At 30.0% G+C, this 6,019-nt stretch overlaps 1 long non-coding RNA gene across 1 annotated transcript; it reads left to right on the top strand.

Moving 5' to 3' along the window:
• The first annotated feature begins 4,853 nt into the window (after positions 1-4,853).
• LOC149519373 (uncharacterized) lies at positions 4,854-5,518 on the top strand. The gene is made up of 2 exons (XR_016341290.1): positions 4,854-5,061; positions 5,149-5,518. It is a non-coding gene; the product is annotated as an uncharacterized LOC149519373 (long non-coding RNA).
• The last annotated feature ends 501 nt before the right edge of the window (positions 5,519-6,019 follow it).

Here is a 6,019-nt window from a genome sequence, read left to right as displayed (position 1 = left end):
AAGCCAGAATGCAATCCCCTCTCCATTCTCATTTCTCTCTTAAAAAAAAAATTCTTCTTATAAGCTTTGTATGAGATTTGCTTTAATTTTTTTTAATAATTTAATTCAAATTGTAGAAAAAATTATAAGAAAAAAAATCCAGCTGATTAGGATGAACTTGTAAAGAAATATGGCCAAAAATGGTAACTCTAGAGTATTACCAATAATTTTTTTTTAAAAATATTTCCTATAATTAGAGCAATACTTTTTTTGGTAGAAAAAAATTATAAAAGGAAACATTAGGATTCAAATCTCAATTTTTTTTTATTTAAATCCCAGCTAACATTCGATTATTTTGTTTACATATTGTTGAAGATTGATATTTGATCATTAACATTAAAAATTCAAAAATCTATAAATTATATGATTATTATTTTTAAAATATAAATCACATAATTGTTGATAATTAAATAGTTATAAATTTATGATCATATTACAATATAGGATGAGATAAAAAAAAATCGATTGGGTTGTGTTTAGGGATGACAATGGGCAAGTCGGGTGAGTTTTAGCTCGTCTTAAAGTTGATCCAATTTTATACTTATAATATCCAAATTTAAATTGATCGGTGATTTTTTTTTTATTTGAATTTGACTTGATTTGATATTATATAAAATTGTATTTGATTCGATTTGATTTAAAATTAAAAAATATTATTTTTAATGTAAATATAAAATATATATAAATAAAAATTAAACAAATAATTAAAAAATAATTTTTTTATATATATATCAAATTGGATCGGAACATATTTGCTTAAAATCTAATCTAAATAATTTTTTTATTATTATTTAACTTGATTTGACTTTAAACCTAATTTAAAAAAAAAAAAAGATTTTAAGAGGTTGGGTCGGATCAAAACCGCCTGAGACAAATTGGACTGCCATCCTTAGATGTATTATATGACAATAAAAATAACAAAATTTTCATATATATATATATATATATTTAAAACCACCTAATTAATTATGATAAAAGTGTTTAAATTAGTGAAATACAAATTCAAAAATTTTCTGTGCATAATAATTTTTGAGCTATAGAAGAGAAGGTAACTCAAGCATTGTATCAATTGCACAGTATCTTGTAAGCAACAAAAGCTATACAGTTTCTTGTAAGCAACAAAAGTTAAACAATTTCTTGATATCCCAAAGTAAATCAGTTCACTTTTAAGGAAAGAGTCCATGCAATATCTTAAAAGCAACAAAAGTTAAACAATTTCTTGAAACCCCAAAGTGGCATTTTCAAAATTGGGCACAATTTAAAAAAAATGTGTGGGGAATTAATGTTAATTGAGGTGGGTGGATTAAATATATGTAGCTTGGATTATTTTGATGGGGGAGTTTAATTTCATAATGATATTAAACTATAATAATATGATAAAGCTTAGAGCCAGATGGATTGTCTCTCAACTATATGTAGCTTAGATTATTGAAATTGGTGATAAGATCATGCGCATATTGTCTTCCAATACCAATCCGAACTAGGAATCTACCAGGTTCTTCAAGATTTACTATTAGGAAAGCTAGAAACGAAGCCAAAAATACGAGAAAAAAAATGGTCAAATAGTAATTTTACTAAAAAAAATAAGATTAAGTATTATTTTTGAGGGGATAAAGTATTCTGCTACAATGGCGTAAATAAATTTTTGGGGGATCATGGTCCTTGTCAACCCCCTTAGCTACGTCCCTGAGGAAAGCATTTTGCGGGACTGGAGTTTCCAAGGCAGCTGAGTTAGAAGCCTTTCCCCATCCCAAATCAAGAGCATGGAAACGAAATCTCGACCAGTCCGACACAAAACAATGGTTACTTCTCGCATAGAGGGGAATAACTTATCCCAGGCCTCAAGAGGCTTGGCATACAATTATATATATATATATATATATATTTATATATATATATTTATCGGTAATCTCATCTTTTGCTGCTTGGTGTGAACTTTAAGCCTTATGAAGTAATAATACCAAGTAGATTAGGTTAATTTCTCAAAGGACTGCTTCAGTGGTACTGGATTATGCAGATAAGAGTTGCTATATATTGAATAGGTCAATTAAGCATAAACTTAAATGAATCATATAAAACATCAAATGTAGAGCATTTGGAGCAATTGATTGTGCTTTCCAGGTGTCCATAGTTTCCTTCTCCATGGCTTCTGACTACTTCCAGTCCACCTTGCGGATCTATCTGGCTGAATTTTGCCAGGGCTTGCTTCTTTCCCATTTGATATGTGAGCCCAAGATGCTAGAAAGTTTAATGCGCCTAGCTATACCATCAAACAAAGCATGGCTGCCACCATAGCCAATAGAAAACCCCTCCACAAGCAAACCTTGTTATCTGCTAGCTAGTTACTATAATAAATTGGGATTCAAACGAATAGAACAGCAAGAGATATAGGAAATGCACGTACTTGCATACTGATACACCGACACAATTATTAGAAAATATATTCGTGTACATTGCATCCTATTATTTCAAAGTAAAGGTGGAATAATAATCTTATGTTTAAAAAAATTTGTTAATTTTTCTAAAATAAGAGCCCCATTTTCTGAATCCAGCAGTAGCAGTTGCAACACAATTTCTTTCTTCTTTCATGAGCAGAAACTAAACATTAAGGTCACCAAATTACATCATACTAACATTGTTTGAGTTTCAACAGTGTAATTGTGCTGTCTTTGTTAGAGTTTCAACAGTGTGCGAATACGTGCGTAGAATTACAATAATATTGGAAGGCCGGCTAACAGAATCAAAGCACTTACAGACTTACTCCCATATGATCGTTCTTCAACCTATCAATCTGTTTGCAATTTAATTACAACTTTTCCTTTGGATATGTTCGATCTAATGAATATTGGACCATATAAATGGCTTTTAAGTGTAAGAACGATAGCTGTATCTATCTCCCTTGACTGCCCACAGCCGACAATTTTTGTAGAAAACATGCATCTGGTCTCTATCTATATTTCGTGTTCTTGTGTTGTTTTCAGCTTTATCAGATCATATTCTTTTTCTTTTCTGTTCTATTTTTATGGAATTTAGCAAAGCAGTTGTTACCATATATAAAGTTCAATGATTTATTTTTCATTTTAGTTGTGGTGAGATCTTCTCTTTTTCAGGGACTCACCCTCTGTTACTTTTTACAGTAACCTTTGAAATTGCCTTCAAATAGCCAAAACAAAGGAGAAATCATGGAGTATTGCTAATTAAAAATATATAAGTTACTATTAAGACTTGACATCTGAATTCAAAAGCATGCAATCGTTTTGACCGAACACGGATTAGTAAAATACCGAATGCGCCAAGTTGATTTAAACAAAAACGAAGACGGAATTGTTATATTATAGGAAAGTTTACTGATACAAATTTTGCTCAACTTTGTTACCAAAGCTAGGTTTAAATAGGGATTAATTCGACTTTCATCTTTTAACCTAATGGTTAAAAGATGAGTTAAAAGTCATGTAGACGTGGGTTCGTGTCATCCTCCCTCCTCCTTTAAATGCACTAACCCTTCTTTGTAATAAAAAAAAAAGGAATTAATTCTTTGTATAATGTGAAAGGATATATGTAACGCAAAATAAATTAATATCATGATTGGTTGATTAATTGATTGTTTGGAGAAATTTTAGCTTCATGAAAGAAAAAAAAAATTAACATGTGATTTTAATGTTTATGAATTACTTGATTTTTGCAAAAAACAATGTGACATAAGACACTTGACTAATTGATTGTGGGAGAGATTTGCTGCTGAAAAAAAAATATATTAACATATGATTTTTAAAAAGGATCCGGAAAGAATTGCGTTTATTAATATAACAAAAATATGAGATAAAGTGAATTATTTTAAATTTTAATTTCATTTTTAGATTTTATGATATTTAAGATTGAAAATATATATAAAATTTTTTAATTTTATATTGATGTAAGTTTTTTTTTTATAAGTATTCGTAAGAATAATATTTTTTACAATAATTACCGAACTTTATGTTTTGAATTAGAGCTTTTTTAATCTAACATCAATAGCACATTCTCTTTATCCAACTTCTCTTTAATTATTTTATTTTTACACACTATTTGATATAAAAGAAAAAAAATAATATGATAATTGAGTTTTAAGATAACATATATTTTTATGTAATTTTTTGGTTAAATTGAATAGAAATTTAAAATATATAATATTATAATATCATTCTTTTTTGCTAAAAATATAATATTATAATATCTTGTATTAAATTTTCTTTTATTTTCTATAAAAAAAATGTTTACAATTGCGTTTGACCGTCTGCGTAACGTTCATACCAGCATGTCATTAATTCCAAACTCGGTCCCAAAGCGACATGTTTCTGTTTTATACGTGAAATTCCGAATTGAAAACGCCAAGTCAGCCCCAATCAATTTTGGGAGAATAAACCATTTTAGCCGTCATTGACCCAAGGAGTAGACCACTATATAAAAAAAAATCCGGTTAATTTGGTATTTATAAAAACTGATAAAAGTTAATTAAAAAATATTATTCTCAATAAATTTAAGAAAAAATAATATAATAATAACAAATTTTATATAAATATTACTTTAACTTTTTTTAATATAAAAAAGTCAAAATCCATAAATAAAAATAAATAAATATTAAGATTTAAAATTTATATTTATTATATATTATTTTTAAAAAATAATTATATGAATCGATTTATACAACTACATATCACTTCAACTTTATATACGTTCGTTAATTAATATTTTCTTGAATTGAAAGAAACCCAAAAAGCTTGCATTTACCAAAAATAAAGGGGGAAGATAGTAAATATTGGGCGGTGAGAAAATCATCGGCGTAGTATTTAAAGCTTGGTGTGAGTCAATAAGAAGAGCATATCAGAAACATAACAGTATTGGACTGGGGGATTGGGAGGCATCCAACTTAGAAAGCAATGGTAACCAAACCTCCATTTTCTCTCATCCTTTGCTGGTTCCTTTCAGCATCAGCCATCTTCATCCCGCAAGGAGTAGTCGGTCGTAGACTATTGAAGATTCAAGGTACGTGACCAACTTCTTTTCTTAACGTATTGTATTTGCTCGTATCTTTTGTATATATCTCCAAATTCCAATGGTTTGGAATTGCAGATGTCATTGGACAAATCAAATCAGAAGTACGTGGAAGTAAGCCAAGACCAGCACCGTCTCAGAGCTATCAGCCTCGCCCACCTCACTGGTCCTCTTCAGCACTCCCGACAACAGGACATTAAACCCTTAAAACCGTGGTTGCAACATCTATAGTCGCTGTTGTCGAGCTCCTTAATATAAAGCCCACCCAACAGAAGCTCAATAAACAATCTCTTGCGATCCGCCAGTGTGTTAACTACTTCGTTACTGATGTTTACATTTGCCTGCCAAAATTTACAAGATACACACCTGTCTTTTTGGTTGTTATTAGAAATTTAGAAGGGAAAACTATATGTATTTTTTTTATGTTCAAACCTTTTATTTATATATATGGCTCTTGTTTCAATATTTGATGATAGAAAACACAGTGAACACAAGAAGAATCTGATATTTGAAAACTCAATAACTACTGCTTACAACAAAATTTATATAAAAAAAAAAATCAACGCAGAAGGACCCCTTTCCAAATGGAAGCGTGCTTAAGTCTCGAAAGAAAATGAGATTTACATCTTTGACTCCATCCCCTTGTAGAGATCTATACAAACAGATAGGGATGGAGTTCCTGTGGCAGTATACAAGTCCTGAAATTCTAATCAAATTAAATTAAATTGAAGTTGGTTAGAAATATTGCCACAACATGCTTTCGATGCTCAATTATTCTCAGAAATCCAAGCAAACCAAGCAGTGGTTAAACCAAAATGCACCAGCAGGATCGGTAAAATTTGCGAGTAAAGTCCAAGCCGCATATATTTTTCAGTTTCGAATTGTCTGCTCTCCTAGGAGGGTGGAGCTGTCGCTATGAGTCTGGGATGCGTTTGGCTTTGAAGAACTT

This window comes from Durio zibethinus, chromosome 4 (assembly GCF_047325235.1).
Source record: "Durio zibethinus cultivar Kanyao isolate XHJ-2024 chromosome 4, ASM4732523v1, whole genome shotgun sequence".
In the NCBI taxonomy this organism is placed as follows: Eukaryota; Viridiplantae; Streptophyta; class Magnoliopsida; order Malvales; family Malvaceae; genus Durio; species Durio zibethinus.
This window is presented reverse-complemented; position numbering and strand designations above follow the sequence as displayed.